Below are 16,202 nucleotides of genomic sequence, written 5' to 3' on the forward strand. Positions count from 1 at the left end.
GTTGAAAGACATTATTCCAGGAGCTTCAGCTGAAACCCCTGTCCTCCTAAGGTGCACATGGAGGTTCACTGAGGCTCAGGAAGAGATTTCTAGGACTTCTATGTGTCTTGTTAATTTAAGACTTCTTTTTTTGGCATATGTTTTAAAGGCACCATATATTAACAAAATGGGATAGCAAATAGATTATAAATAAACAATTATATGTGTATAGGATCCTTTGTTCAGAACATATTTTCTGATAGTTACAAATAATCAAAAAATTGTGCATACTACTATTAAAAGTGATAAAAATCGGGTGCCAGGGTGGCTCAGTCAGTTAAGCGTCTGCCTTCAGCTCAGGTCATGATCCCGGAGTCCTGGGATCGAGCCCCTCATTGGGCTCCCCACTCAGCGGGAAGCCTGCTTCTCCCTCTCCCTCTGCCCCTCACCCCGCTCATGCTCTCTCTCTCTCTCTCTCTCTCTCTCCCCCTCTCACTTGCTCTCTCTCAAATAGTAAATAAAATCTTTTAAAAAATAAAAAAAAACAAAAGTGATAAAAATCTAAATAATTATAGGAAGAAAACGAGATATCTGACTCCCCTCAATTCTCGTGGGTGCAATGTAATGGCATGGTAATGTGGCTTTGACTCCTGCTCCACAGGAATAATGATGCTATGATGACAACCATCAAAGGAAGGTGTCCTTTCAGGGTGGTTGCCAGGTACTGAGTGTTTGCAGGGGCTAAAGGAGGACTCAGAATACCTCTTGCCTGAAGATCTTCTTTTTTCATCTACAGGTAAAGGAGTGCAGCGCTGTAGACACACACTGAACTATGACAAATGGAATTTTCTCATTTCTCCCCACCTGCCTTCCAAAGAGCCGGCACATAGAGGATGCTGAATCAAGGTGGGGGCCTTTTTTTAATAAAAGTCCTTTTTTACCCACCTCTTCCTTTCTTCCTTTGGTCTCACTACCCATTTAGAAAGATCACTTTCTACCACCCACGTGTCCAGCTCTGGACCCTAATTACACAAACAAGAAGGGGTCAAATCCCTCTGACCCAACTCACCCTCAGCAACATGAACCTCTCTGAACCTATTGGCTGGGATGAAAAAATTAGCATTTAATTTAAGATGACTGTCTGAGCTATTACTGAATGTTTCATATAAATATAGCCTCCTTCAAGTAGGTCACAATAAAGATAATGCTTTATATTTCCTGGACCCCAAAGTGTCCAGCCCTAAGGTTAAGCTAAGGTTAACCTACCTGCTCAAAGTGAGGGCCTATGGGGATGCTAGAGCTTTCTCTCTAGTAGTGGAATGAGATCAGACTGGTGTCAGCTTGAGCTAGATTCAAATTCTGAGTCTGACACTAATTTCATGATCTTGAGCAAGTTACTCAATCTTTCTGGGCCTCTGTTTCCTTACCTATAAATGGGTATACTGCAGCTCAGCCCTCGGGTCCAAGAGAGAATTCAACAAGCTAATGCACACAAGTCTGAGTACAGTAACCGCTCCACAAGCATTAAATTATCTCTAATTCTGTTAATTATGCTCATTCCATCTCTCTCTTCTGCTAGCCAGTGTTCATCTTCTGAACATGTCAATATTTAGAACACTACTTGGTGGTATTATGAAAAAATACTTTAAAAAGAAAAGGAATCATGGTCTGAGTGTGGCTGTGTTCCTTCTCATGGCTCCTTTCCCCTTACAGTTATTCAACGTGATGGTGGTGCTACCAACAGAAACCAAAGATCCATGTGTCACCAGCGTGATTATAGCCTCTCCATTATGCCTCAAAATTATCAAGGGAGAGTTGGCTCAACTCATATTTGATATGTAGAGATGACTGGGTTCATTTCTATCTTCTCAGAGCTTCTATCTTCTCAGAGTAAATAAGTCAGTAATGTCCAGAGGGCCAATTAAACACCATTAATTCAAGTCACCATCAGGTTGGAGGTGTATCATGGTGGACAGAGCAGAGAGCAGAGGGGAAGTAATGTGAACTCTGGCCCCGGCCACCAAGAAGCCAAGACAAAATGAATAGCTGAGTTATCACCTTCCTTCCAGAGCCGTGTGTTTCCTCGGTTGGAAATAGCAGAGCTCATTCTCTCTAAGAAAACCAGCGGAAGGTCTACATTCTTATGTCTCTTTCCTGATGGACTCCTGATTCTCTGGACATGGACCTTCCCCAAGCCTGTGGTCCAGTTACAAGCAAGCTGAGCTGTGCTTCTGGGAGCTGTGGTATACAACATTGCCCACATTGCCTAGTTCCCTTCTATCGCTAACATCTGGGAAGTGTGACTGAGTGTGAGGGCTGAAGGGTGTTGTCTCTCGTTTTCAGATGGTTGTGTCAATATAATCATCTTCTGCACAGTAATTCCAAGCTAGAGTATACTAAATGGCCCCTTAAAGAGCCTGTATTCACCAATGTCCCATGAGTTTGACATACACAGAACAAAATTGTTGCTTTTCAACAAGACTGTGGGCCAAATCATTATTTCTGAATATAGTCAAACTTTGAATTAGCTCTGAAAGACATAAATGAAAAAAAAGTGTTAATTCAGACAACTGAACAGATAGCGAGCAGCTACTATGAGCTAGATGCCAGGGAATCAAAACGATGAATTAGACACAATTATGAGATCGTTGTAAAGAGTCAGTGGAATAATAGATGCACAGGTGCCTAGCACCGTGACCCCTGAGCCTGGCAGTCCTCTTCCCCTCTCCTCGTCCTCCTCCTGGGAAGCAGGCAGGGACATGACTGACTCTCCATTCCTTCCTCTGCAGGTGTTCTTCCATGGTGCGAACCAGGTGCTGTGCAGGGACAGAGGAGGTTGTGATGCCACCAGAGACAAGACCTCAACCAACCAGCCTCCAAAGTAGAAAAATTCAGAGCTGGGGTCGCAAACTAAGCCAGCTGGAACTCGCCCCTGTCACTTCTCCCTTGGGGTGGGGATGCATCTCTGAGCACCACCAGCAGCTCTTACTGACTTCCAAAGTCTGCGTGAGGCTGGGGGCTGGTGGGGAGAAAGAACCTCCACTTCACCTCATGGCTCTGTCGGGACTTGAGACATTCATCCACTATCCCACCCCAAAGTGGTCCGGAGCAAGCTGAAATAATGCCTGACTAGGGAAAGCGAGCCCATAGCTCACATGCTATAGGGCAGTCCCCAGGAAAGCTCCTGTGCTGGCCACGGAATCACTCTGGTTGTCACAACACCCTCCGTCCTTCCCCTCCGCAGGCCTCACCTTCACCCCTGCACCCCACAAATGTCAATGGAAGAGAAAAACAATTGTTCTGGGAAGATTGAAAACACCCCTCTTGCTTCTTGCCAGAGCATTTGCATTTTTGGAAGAGGTTCTTATTTCTTTTTAAGGCTCAAAGTGAGAAGCTTTTAGAAAAGCTAAAAATATCTGTTAAAGAAGAAGGGGGAAAGAAAACTATCCAGCTTTCCCTTCTTTATGTGCAAAAGGCTCAGAAGCACACAGAGGTGCAGAGTCAGCTTTTCGACACAGGTCTCTGAAGGCACAGGGAAGGAACGGTGTCACGGGGCCTGGATCTTGAGAAACAAAGGCACATGGAGGTAAAGATAAAAGAAACCCAAGAGCACACTATGGAATCAGAGCAGTTGAAAGCTGAGAATGTTCTACAGAGTCGACTTCATCTAAACTCCTCATTTTACGACTAAGGGAACTAAAATGCAAACAGATGAAGTGAGTTGCCTAGAGCCACAGTGCTGAGTTACAGGAGCTGAGATGAGAACCGGCTGGTTGTCCTTCCCATCCGGGAGCCCCTGGGCTGCCCAACATATGCCTTGGACCTCTCTCCACCATTACACTGCTTATACGTACAACCCTGAAACTAACTCTCAAGACTCTGGTCCAGCCCCTGACGTGGGGATACCTGGCCCATGGGTAGGCTGAGTTTCCTCCAATAGCCCTGGTGAGCTGCACGACTCTGCAGTCTGGGGGCCCGACTTCCAGAAATCACAGAAACACCAACACTCTCAAAGGGAGTTTTCACCAAGGACCAACATATCAATGGGTAGGTCAAATTACTCGGGACCAGGAAAATTTAGTTCTCAAATTTAGAGCTTGAAGATCATGCCCTCTGTTCAAGAGACAAGAAACAGGGGCCAAGAAGGGGCCATGGCTTGTCCAGTGGCGCCCGAGGTCAGCATCAGACTGGAGACCTCTGCCTTCACATCGCCACCGGTCCTGCCATGCCATGCTGCCTCTGTGGAGCTTTTCTTTTGTTTTTTCCATTTACTCCTTCAATCAACACCATTGCTGAGTTCCTACTATGCACCAGACATAGTTCCTGGCACTGAAAATACAACACTGAGCAAGACAGATAAGATTCCTCCTAGGTGGGGGCGCCTGGGTGGCTCAGTTGGTTAAGTGACTGCCTTCGGCTCAGGTCATGATCCTGGAGTTCTGGGATCGAGTCCCGCATCGGGCTCCCTGCTCGGTGGGGAGTCTGCTTCTCCCTCTGACCTTCCTCCCTCTCATGCTCTCTGTCTCTCATTCTCTCTTAAATACATAAATAAATAAATAAATAAATAAATAAAATCTTTTTTTTTAATTTTTTTTATTCTTATGTTAATCCCCATACATTACATCATTAGTTTTAGATGAAGTGTTCCATGATTCATTGTTATAAATAAAATCTTTAAAAAAAAAAAAAAGATTCCTCCTAGGTGGACAGTACCTCCCACGGATCCCACCTGGCCCGTATGAGATGCACACATGGGCTTCCATGAACACTCTTCCCTTCAGGAGCGAGAGCATTGGAAATGGCTCCCCAAGGCCCACAAAATGGAGCGCAAACTCCTGGCTATGACCCATAGCCTCCCTAACCTGGCTTTAGCCCGTCTTCTTCGGATTTCTTGCTGTCCTCCCCAAACTGTGTCCCAGCCACATAGATCCATACACAAGGGCCCATAAAATCCCACACAGGCCACATGCTTTTGAAACTCTGCCACGGCACAGCCTGTCACCCTACCTGTTATCCTTTCTTCTCCTTCCTCTTCCACACTAGCCTTCTTCCTTTTTTTTTTATTTATTTTTATTTTTTATTTATTTTTTTTATTCTTATGTTAATGCCCATACATTACATCATTAGTTTTAGATGTAGTGTTCCATGATTCACTGTTTGTGCATAACACACAGTGCTCCATGCAGAACGCGCCCTCCTCAATACCCATCACCAGGCTAACCCATCCTCCCACCCCCTCTCCTCTAGAACCCTCAGTTTGTTTTTCAGAGTCCATCGTCTCTCATGGTTCGTCTACCCCTCCGATTTCCCCCCCTTCATTCTTCCCCTCCTGCTACCTTCTTCTTCTTCTTCTTCTTTTTTTCTTAACATATATTGCATTATTTGTTTCAGAGATACAGATCTGAGATTCAATAGCCTTGCACAATTCACAGCGCTTACCAGAGCACATACCCTCCCCAGTGTCTATCACCCAGTCACCCCATCCCTCCCACCCCACCCCCCACTCCAGCAACCCTCAGTTTGTTTCCTGCGATTAAGAATTCCTCATACCAGTGAGGTCATATGATACATGTCTTTCTCTGATTGACTTATTTCGCTCAGCATAACACCCTCCAGTTCCATCGATGTCTTTGCAAGTGGCAAGATCTCATTCCTTTTGATGGCTGCATAATATTCCATTGTGTGTGTGTATATATATACATCTTCTTTATCCATTCATCTGCCGATGGACATCTTGGCTCTTTCCACAGTTTGGCTATTGTGGACATTGCTGCTATAAACATCGGGGTGCACATACCCTTTCAGATCCCTACTTTTGTATCTTTGGGGTAAATACCCAGTCACACTAGCCTTCTTCCTAACACAACTCAGGGACTGCCTGTGGTATTCTCACCCTGCCAGAAGCTCTGTGAGGTGCTCTGCAGCTACTGGGGCACTTGGCCCCACAGCTCACTAGGTGTGAGCTAGGGGTTCTCACCCTTGCTGCCTCATTGCAATAACTGAGTGGGGCTTTCTACTGTAACCCCCCCGGGCTCCACCACACCGAGATCCTGATGTAATTGGTCTAAGATGCTGGGGTATCAGGAGCTATAAACAGCCCCCCAGGTGATTCTAATCAGCAGGCAGACCTGAGAACCAAGTCAGGCACTATTCTCTGCATTTTATAAATGAAGAATGAGAAACTCAAAGAAATTACCTAACATGCCAATGCTAATTCAGTGATACCTATTTATGTTTTTTTTTTAAAAAAAAGCTAAAAAGCAGTTCATATGGGAATGAGATTTCATTCTTGTATGTCTGTGAGAACCCCATATCTCCAGTATAGGGTGGCCAGATTTAGCAAATGAAAAGTCAGGATCCTGAGTGATATCTGAACTGCAGCTAAACAACAAATAATTTTTCAGTATGAGTCAGTATAAGTATGTCCCATGCAATATTTGAGACATATTCATGCTAAAAAAAAAAACTATTCATTGTTTATCTGAAATTCAAATTTAACTGGATGTCTTAGATCTTTTCCGGCAACATGACTGTAATAAATTATTGTATCTGAAACCAAAGACGACAATAGTCTTTTGGTTTCAATTACTGGGAGGCAAATTCCTTGAAAGTACCTTCAAAATGATTACCTTAAATTTGACTCACACTCACTTTACCTACAGAAGTCATTTATTCACTAGAGCTCACAAATAGAAGGTTCACAACGCAAAAGATAATAAAGAGAGATGAACATTCTAGACCTCCGTATAACCGCTCTTATGTGGCTCACAATGAGTCTGTCCGCCCATGCTAGGAATGCACTTGAGATTTTTCAGTACATTTTAGCAAATATCATTTCTTGGCTCTCAGAATCCCTGTGAGAGAGGCAGGCATGGCATTATTCCATTTCAAGGCAGACGAGACCGGCGCTCACAGTGACAATTCCTGAAGGTCGCGTCGATGGGTCAGGGTTGGCAGCCACATGGTTCAGCTTCCACACTGATGTTTAGGTCCCTTGGTGCTGCTGTGGGTGGAGGTTTCCTCTTGAGTTTCAGCCAGTCCCACTCAGACAGGTGAGGGGGGAGGCTGGCCAGGGAGCCCCCAGCCAGGGTTCCGTGGATGTGCTATGGACTGGAGGTTTGTGTCTCCCCCAAATTCATGTGAAAGCCCAATGTCCAAGGAGATGGAATTAGGAGGTGGGGTACTTGGAGGTGATTAAGTAGTGAGGGTGGAATGGAATTAGTGCCCTTATAGAAGAGACCCCAGAGTCCTCCTTTGCCCCTTCCACCAGGTGAGGACACGGTAAGATGGCTGTGCCTGAGCTTGGAAGCAAGCAAATCCCTCGGTGCCTTAATCTCGACTCCCTAGCCTCCAGAACGATGAAAAATAAATGTTTAAGGCACACAGGCTCCAGTATTTTGTTAGAGATGGCCCTCATTCACCTTCTGCCTGAGGCCTGGAACTTTGCTTGCTGTTCTGGGAGCCTGTTTCCACTTGCCCTGCCCTCAGCACGTGACCAGCTGCCCACCTTCTCCCAAGCATAACCCCGATGCACATCTGCATCAAGCAATTATTTCAAGACCCTGCACCTCGTGATCTTTGAAACATCCACGTGAAGTATGTGCAAACTGCAATACTGCCAACACCAGGCAGAATAAACAGGAACGGAGGCGGAACTGAATTAATTCCCTTCCGGCTCGCCAACCTTCACGAGCACCGGTCACTTCGCCGCTCGACAATCTCTTCTGCTTTGTTTAAAGGATGTCCTCAGACTGAGCATGACCGTCCCCTCCCCCGTCTCATCCCCTGAGGAAAGGTCAGGCCAGACTGAGCCCCTGGAAGCTGCTCCTGCCTTGAGGGGACAGGGACCAGAGGCAGCTTCTCAGAGGCCACATCAAAGCTGCCCACTGGGTGGACCCCTTGGGAGAGGCTGGTGGTCACCCCCCTTATGCCCTCTGACCCCAGCTAGTTAGCAGATGCCAAGCTCCGAAAGCCTTCTCCCCTGCCCACCCAAGTGCAGCCCTCCAGTAACACAGATGCATTTTGATCTAGAACCTCAAATTTAGGAAGCAAGAAAAAGGAAAAAATTGTTTGTGTCAATACCCATGTATCCGTCAGTTCAGTGTCAGGGCTTATCATATACAAGCTCGTCACAGCAGACCTGGTGCTTGGCCTGCACACACGCACACACATGCTCACACACGCTCACACACACACACACACGCACCCCGGGCAGGTCAATCCCTGTATCGTTGGCTGCCACTGGTCTCCTAAGGAGCTTACCGGGGCATGTTCTGACTTCAACAATGACTGCTAATGGTTTTGCATTTCTCCCAAGTACTATAAGCTGTCCTTGTCACTCTTATCTTCTAATGAAATCAATAAATTCAGGAGACAGCAAGAGACAGAGCAAAGGCAATGCCAGAGCCAAGGGCACAGTGGGATTATCTGCTAAGCCATAAATAATCATCTTGAAACGATGATCAAACCTTGACTTTTGCTTAGAGAATGAAGTTGAGACTCTCCTGGTAAAGGAAAATTTCTTCCCAATTTACTTAAAAGGAGAATCACGTACCCCATATAGTTGTGATTTTGCTAACGTAGAAGACTCTATCACGTGAAACTCAATTTCTATGCCTTTTAGGAGCTGGGAGCATTTCAGCTTTTCTGCCCCTTTCTAAAGTGTGTTCATAGCAGTAAACACCCCAGGTGAGCGGTACTTTGGGTTACCACACAGTTTTGCCTTGATCTTTAAAAGGTTTGCTCTTTGGCTTCTACATTCATCTTTTCCCCAAGTTGCAAAATCCACCCTACCTTTTTGCTTATTTCTTCCTAATTCTCCCTCACTCTGGGACAAACCTGACCAGTCACCCCCTAGCCTTCTGCTTTAAAGAAGTCCTTGATGTGGCCCCCACCTACTACTCCCATGCCATTGTGTTCCCACCCACTCCTCTTCACCCGCACAGCTCCCGAGATGCTGGAACACTCTCAGCTCCGACAACATGCCGTATTGCCTTCTAATGCAGGGTTTTGCACCTGCTCTTGTGCTGCCTGGGGAACCTCTCCCCACGCCCCCACATCCAGCACACTCCTACTGTCCCTCCAACTCGGGTCGGCTGCCACTCTCCAGGGATCCTTCCTGGAGCTCCCTCTCTAGGTTCGCTCTTTTTTATACCTTCCATAACTATGTACTCTTTCCAAGGCTCACCTCCCCTGAGAGAGGTGTCTGACTGCCCCAGAGAAGTTAAGGTTGAATCAGCCTTGGTCAGAAAAGAGATCATGTAGTACGGACATATATATCCCTGGTATGCCATGAAGCTTCTCTTAAAACATGAAGTGATGAGCTGAGCAGCTACCCCAGAAGTTATTCAACTGCTACCTAACATTTAGCTATATGGGAAACACAACAAAACATGTACACACACACACACACACACACACACACACCGCAACCTTCTCCCGTGCATTTTGAGGTAGCTCTACCTAACGTGACTCACTGATGAGAACAGGCTGCCCTTCCCTGTGGAGATAGGTCAAGCCAGTCTGAGGCAACGCCACCCCTCCACTAGTCCAACATCAGAATCCAGGATCCCTGGTCATGTTCATTCCCCCTTGATTTTCCTCACGATGATGACCCATGAACTAAACTATACATGTGACCACACAAACACACTTTGAATACAAGGGTGTGGAAAAGAACAAATATTTCCCGCTGCAGGCTGGGCTTCCAGACCGGAGTGGGGCAGTAAGTCTGAAGGCAAGCAGCTCAGGACATGGGAAAGGTGAACTGTTCCGCTTACCTCCAGCCTGCAAATCTATGCTTGGCTGGACTTCAGGAATGCACATTCCATCCTCAACTCTGAATGATGTCTAATTATCATAAGTGATACCTGGCAAATATCTGAAAATACCAATTCAGTTTCCCCATTGTGACCTTCACTCCAGCCTTCTACTCATACCTCTCTGCATTTTACCCCATGGTATGTTTCAGGCCACTCCTTCTCAGACTTTCATGTGCAGATCAATTATCTGGAGAAATTCTGGGGATTGTTTGCATAAAGATTCCGCTTTGGTAGATCTGAGAGTCTACACTTGTAAGGAGCTCTGGCCCCGGAACCACACTTTGAGTAGCAAGATTCTAGGATGTGATAGGGTGGAATCTACAGAGCTCTAAATCTGCTGGCTGATCGGCTGCTGATAACCAGTTACTTTGTCAGGCTGTCAGTAAAACATAAGCCATATGCCTACTGAATTAATCCTGCCCTTGAAGGCTTACATAAAGGGACTTTGACTCACTGTTCACAGCCCAGAGAGCATCAGACTCTCCCCAAGGAGACTTTTAATTCCCTGTAGCTTACTTTCTCACAGGAAGTTTATGACGGTTCCTTTCATATGTCAACTTGACTGGCCACGAACCCAGATTAGACATCATTCTGGGTGTGTCTGTGAGCACGTTCTCAGTTGAGATTAACATTTGAATTGGTATGCTCAGTAAAGCAGATTGCCCTCCCCAAAGTGGGTGGGCATCATGCAGTCCACTGAAGGGCTGGATGGAACAAAGATGGAGTCAGGAGGAAGCGGTCCCTTTCTTCCTGCCTCACTGTTTTAGCCAAGACATCTCATCTCCTCTTCTCCTGCCTCTGATGGGGGTTTACACATTGGCATCCCTGGTTCTCAGGCTTTTGGACTCAGACACAGTTACATCGTCAGACCGTGGGACTCCTCAGCCTCCATAATCATGTGAGCCAATTCTTGATAATAAGTCTGCACGTATATATCTATCTCCTATTAGTTCTGTTTCCATGGAGAACCCTGACTAATATATAACTCTGTCCACTGCTCACCTCCCAGCACATTCTCTCTCCTCCACCCCAAAACAGCCCACTAGCACTAATACCTGGTATTTGTACCTGGCACAGCTAGCTGAAGATTTGGAGTGAAAGGCATTTTGATCCATCAAAGAACTTCCCTGCCAGTAGCATAAACATTGACTTTTTAGATGCCGTTGTTCTCAAAAGTTCTATCAACCCTGTAATAAGAGGTATCCTCACCTGCACAGGCCTCTCTGCCCACCCCCACCCTCATTTGTCCATTTGTGGTGAAAAACTGTTTTGCTGTTTTCTTCCAAACCATGCTGTTATCCCAAGCAAGAATTTTGCTTGACAAGAAAATGCCATATATTCAGAAGAGAATTTACACTATTTTCTGAAGTATAGAAGACGTTGCAATTCAGGTTTAGATTAAAACATTGTTTTCCTCTCTGTTCAATACATGGGTTGGATTGAGAAACACAGAAACACTTATTACCCTAATTTCTAGTAAATGACCTTGGACAAGTCTTTCAACACTGCCTCTGTTTCCTTAATTATAAACTATGGTTTAGTGGTACCTTCCTCACAGGTAGTTGTGACATTTTCAAAAACTAACAAGGTAAAATACCTAATGCATTCTTGGCAGGCCATGACCTTTCTTCCTCATGCCAATGGCCTGCTTTCCCCAAAATTGGCTTTCATGATCATTTCAACATGAGCCCCTTGTAGCAAAATTAGAGCAGCAAATCCTGATCTATTTAGGGGGAAAAAGTATAATGTATTCTAGGCTTTTTGTTAATTTGAATTATCAAATCCACCCCCTCTTTCAGCCTCAAGGATAATTGAAAGTTGACTGTACCATTAAATTAACATCAACTTTAAGCTTTTGCTTTAATTAAACCTACATTACATTATTCTTTAGTGCCAAGGAGTAAATTCCTTAATGACTAATGAGTCAATACACCCAAGCCCAGGAGTTGCCTTTTGTACCGATAGAACCAGCCCGTGAAGGAGTCACATCAGCAGCCCTTTGCAAAAAGAAAGCATCCTATTTTTAGTCTGAAACTCCCAGACTGAAAATCAGAAAGCATCCGAAGAGAAATGCACCATTTGGTTAGCCTCCAAACACACTTGTAAAGACATGCGCCCTTCTGTTTCCATATTTTTCCACTTCAGATGACATACACAAACAGCAAGAAGACAAACGTCCCCATTAAAACACATTGATACCATAATGACATTAATCATAACAAAAACAATTAGAAGAAGGCTCACAAGATAGCAGGTATTCTTCAGTGCCTAGGTAACCCTCCATCATAGCAGATTTCTGGGAGCATTATTCCAACCACTGGAAAATAAAAAACAAGGGGGCAGGATGGAGAGAATCCTGGTCTGTGTACATCTAAGCAGAGATGGGGATGTTTCCTGTGCCAAGTGGTTCTGGACTATGAGCCTCATCGTGATTTTCAACTGCAAAGTGAATTTCTTTTAATTCCTTTTTCCCTTTGAACAAACAAAACTGGAACATGGGAATTAATAAAATTGAGCCCCTTTATAAGAATCCCAGCTGCCAAACCAGAGTGGGACATTCTCAGAAAGATAGGAATTGGGCCCAGGAAGGGTTGGGGCCCCAGGGGAAGGCAGCTCAAAGGCAGAATGCTGCCACGTGCACCCCACAAATGTGCTTTAGAAGGAGAAAAGAAAAGGAATAGGAAAAAAGGAGAAAGATAATTATAGGTTATGGAAACTGATCAACTCAACTCACAGGGCCCGAATCCAACCAGAAGAGCAAGCACCAGGATTTCAATCTTAGGACCAGGATTTCCATCTTGGGACCTTTTTTTGCAAAATGAATGAAATCATGTGTTCTCAGCCCCCTGCCTACTCAGGAGCAGAGACTGCGGCAGGCGGAGAGCTGTGGAAAGAAGTCAATAGGAGTGTGGAGAAGAAGCGCCTGTAGGTGGACCTGAGCCCTAGCCATCAAGCTGCTTGCTTTTCCTCCCACTGACCAAGTCCATGGTGAATGCGGCATCTCGCATGTAGAGAGTGACTTTCGAAGGGCTTTTATATACAATCCCCATCTCATTTAATTTCAAAGGCAGCTGCATGTTAGGCTGGATGGTGATTGCCTTCGTGCCCACTTTACAGCCAACAGTGCGGAGGGTTCAAGGATATGCTGGGTCATACGTCATTGGCCATTACCTCAGAGGGAAGCCTCTAATCTTCCAAACCCCAAACTGTAGGACTCCTGACCCTATGTTACAGGGACCTCTCCAACTAAGTGACACAACAACAGGTCCCTTCAGAGTTTATTATATGGTCAGGACATACAAACCCAGAGTGCTTGTACAACTTCCACAAAAGAGAGCAAGTAGTAAGATTGCCCTTATAGTTCCCACATTATGTGGTCAACACACAGGGGAGCTAACCAAGCAAGTCTTTAAACATTGAGGTAAGCTCTTCGCCCCTGTACTCAACTTTCTGGTGATAAAATGAAAAATCAACATAGATTAACATAAACATCGAGTTAATGTTAAATTGTAAAGAATCAAGGGCTTCCTTTCTTACCTTTCTTAGCAATGGATGATGATACTTTAGTGCTTTTCATTCACAAAAGCACTCGGCCGGCAGCTTCCCAAGTACTCTGTTAAAACAAAACAAAACAAAAAACCTGGAACTCTGTTTTTAAAAATCAACGCTAACTGACAATGTTTATGATAAATTTATGTCTACTGTGACCCATTGGGGTTTATCCTGGGTATACAAGGATGGTTCAGATCAGAAAATCTATCAGTGTAATTTCACCACATTAATAGATTTAAGGGAAAAAAAAAATTCATCAGATTAGCTCAAGAGATGTAGAAACATTATTAAATAAAATTCAAAATTTCTTTAAGATTAAGAAAAGAATTTCTTAGCAATATACAAGAATTTCCCTTACCATGTAGATGGCATTTAGCCAAACTTTCAGTATCATACTAAATAGTGCAAACTGAGCCTCATTCCCATCAACATCAGGAAGAAGGCAATAGTCCACATAGCCACCTCTACTGCTTGCATCAGAGGGATGGAAAACATTGACCCTAGGGCCAAACCATCAGGGTCTCACACTCTGCCTCTTACTAGTTGTGCTGTCTTGGGCCTACTCAAATTCCCTCTACCCCAATTGCCACCTGACAAAGACCCTGTGCTTGACCTTGAGTCAGGCTCTCTTGGGCCTACCTACTCCACCTATAGCAAGAATCCTGCTCAGTCAGCTTAGCGAGAATCCTCACCTCCCCTACCTGATGTTCTTTGTCCCTGACCTCTGATGCCTAGGTCCCTCACCCACCTTCAAAAAGAATTCTGTTAAGTCAGTTTAGCAAGAATCCCCAACCTCTGATGTCCCCTTAGTAATTTTTCATCCACTGATTCTGCACCCCCTGCTTCTTGGCTATAAATGCCCATTGTCTTTGCTATGTTCAGAGTTGAGCCCCATCTGTCTCCCCTAATGTGATAGTCTTGACACCTATTACAGTAGTCCTGCATGAAGTCTTCCTTATAGTTTTATAAGCAGCAGAACATTTGTTTCTCTAACACTACCAGTAAAATAAGAATAATGATAATATTGACCTCATAGAAATATCATGAGATGGAAAGAGCTAGTACATGCAAGGTGCTGAGAAGAGTCTAACACTCTAAAAACACTCTATAAATTTCAGTGATTACCATCACAGAGATATACACTTTTAAAAAGAAAAGGAACAGAATGAGTAGGAAGCAGTAGACAAGATGTTAGAAAAAATCCCAGAAGACCACAATAAATTATTAGTTATGAGGTTGCCGAAATACAAAACCAATTTTAAAAATCAATACTAGCAGTAGCTCATACAATTTTTTAAAAGTTAAAAAATGCTCTTTTCTTCAGTAATGACAAAATATAAAGTGTCTAAAAAATAATATGGGAAACATTATACATCGCTATTCAAAGACACGAAGACCGAAATAGGGAATAGAGAAATATGTCATGTTCACGTGTAGAATGCCTCAGTAATATATGTTAATTCTCTCAAACTAATTTGAAAATTCAATTCATTTTTAATCAAAATCTCCATATCGCTTTTCTCAGAACCTAACAAACTGACAAATAGCAGTATTTGGCCACGCAGATATCAAGATTACCATAAAGCTATAATAATCAAATTACCTGCCCTGAAAGAGACTCACACATAAAATAAAAATAATAATAATTTAAATATGAAAGTTAATATTAATGAGTATTTATTATACGTTAGGTTCTGCATGGAGGAATCAAAGCGCAGTATTGCTCATTTAATCCCCCAAAAGGTATTTATTAATATTACCTCATTTTTGCAGATAAGAGGGACTAAGATAGAAATGCAGAAAGATTATACAACTTGATGAACATGATATCCTTGTTAAGTAATGGAGCTGGGCTTTGCAACCAGGTTGTATCTCTACAATCTCTGCTATAGCATCTCTTTTAGAAACATGGTATTCTACAAAATGGCATTAAAATTCAGTAGGTAAAGGCTAGAATATTCATTAAGTGGGAATGGAACAATTGGCTAACCATAAGAAACATACACACCCCCACACATACACACACATGCACATTCCAGAATGACTAAAGACCTCAATTTAAAAACAAAATTTTGGAAAAAAAATATAAAGATTCTCTTCATGACATTGGGAAGAGATTTCTTAAGTTACAAAAATACTAACATTTGACAAAAAGATCAATAAACTTACCTATTTTCACATTTACAACTTTTATACAATTTTTCATACATGTGCAAAAAGATCTATACACATAGATGTTCATTGTTGTAGTATTTCACTAGCAAAATTTTGCTAGTACATCTCTAACAATAGGAAAATGATTTACCCTATTGTGCTATGTTCATATAATGATATACCTATGCTTATTTTATTAAATGAGCTATTTAAATGTTACTAAAATAAATGAACCTGGGGCACCTCGGTGGTTCAGTTAGTTAAGCGTCCAACTCTTGATTTCAGCTCAGGTCATGATCTCAGGGTTGTGAGATTGAGCCTCGCATTGGCTCTGCACTCAGTGCAGTCTGCTTGAGAATCTCTTTCTGCCTCTCCCTCTGCCCGCCCTTCTATAAGGAAGACTTCATGCAGGACTACTGTAATAGGTGTCAAGACTATCACATTCGGGGAGACAGATGGGACTCAACTCTGAACATAGCAAAGACAATGGGCATTTATAGCCAAGAAGCAGGGGGTGCAGAATCAGTGGATGGAAAATTACTAAGGGGACATCAGAGGTTGGGGATTCTTGCTAAACTGACTTAACAGAATTCTTTTTGAAGGCGGGTGAGGGACCTAGGCATCAGAGGTCAGGGACAAAGAATTTATTTATTTATTTATTTATTTATTTATTTATTTATTTATTTATTTATTTAT

Source organism: Mirounga leonina, unplaced genomic scaffold (genome assembly GCF_011800145.1).
Source record: "Mirounga leonina isolate KUSES-001 unplaced genomic scaffold, KU_Mleo_1.0 Mir_118, whole genome shotgun sequence".
Classification (NCBI taxonomy): domain Eukaryota; kingdom Metazoa; phylum Chordata; class Mammalia; order Carnivora; family Phocidae; genus Mirounga; species Mirounga leonina.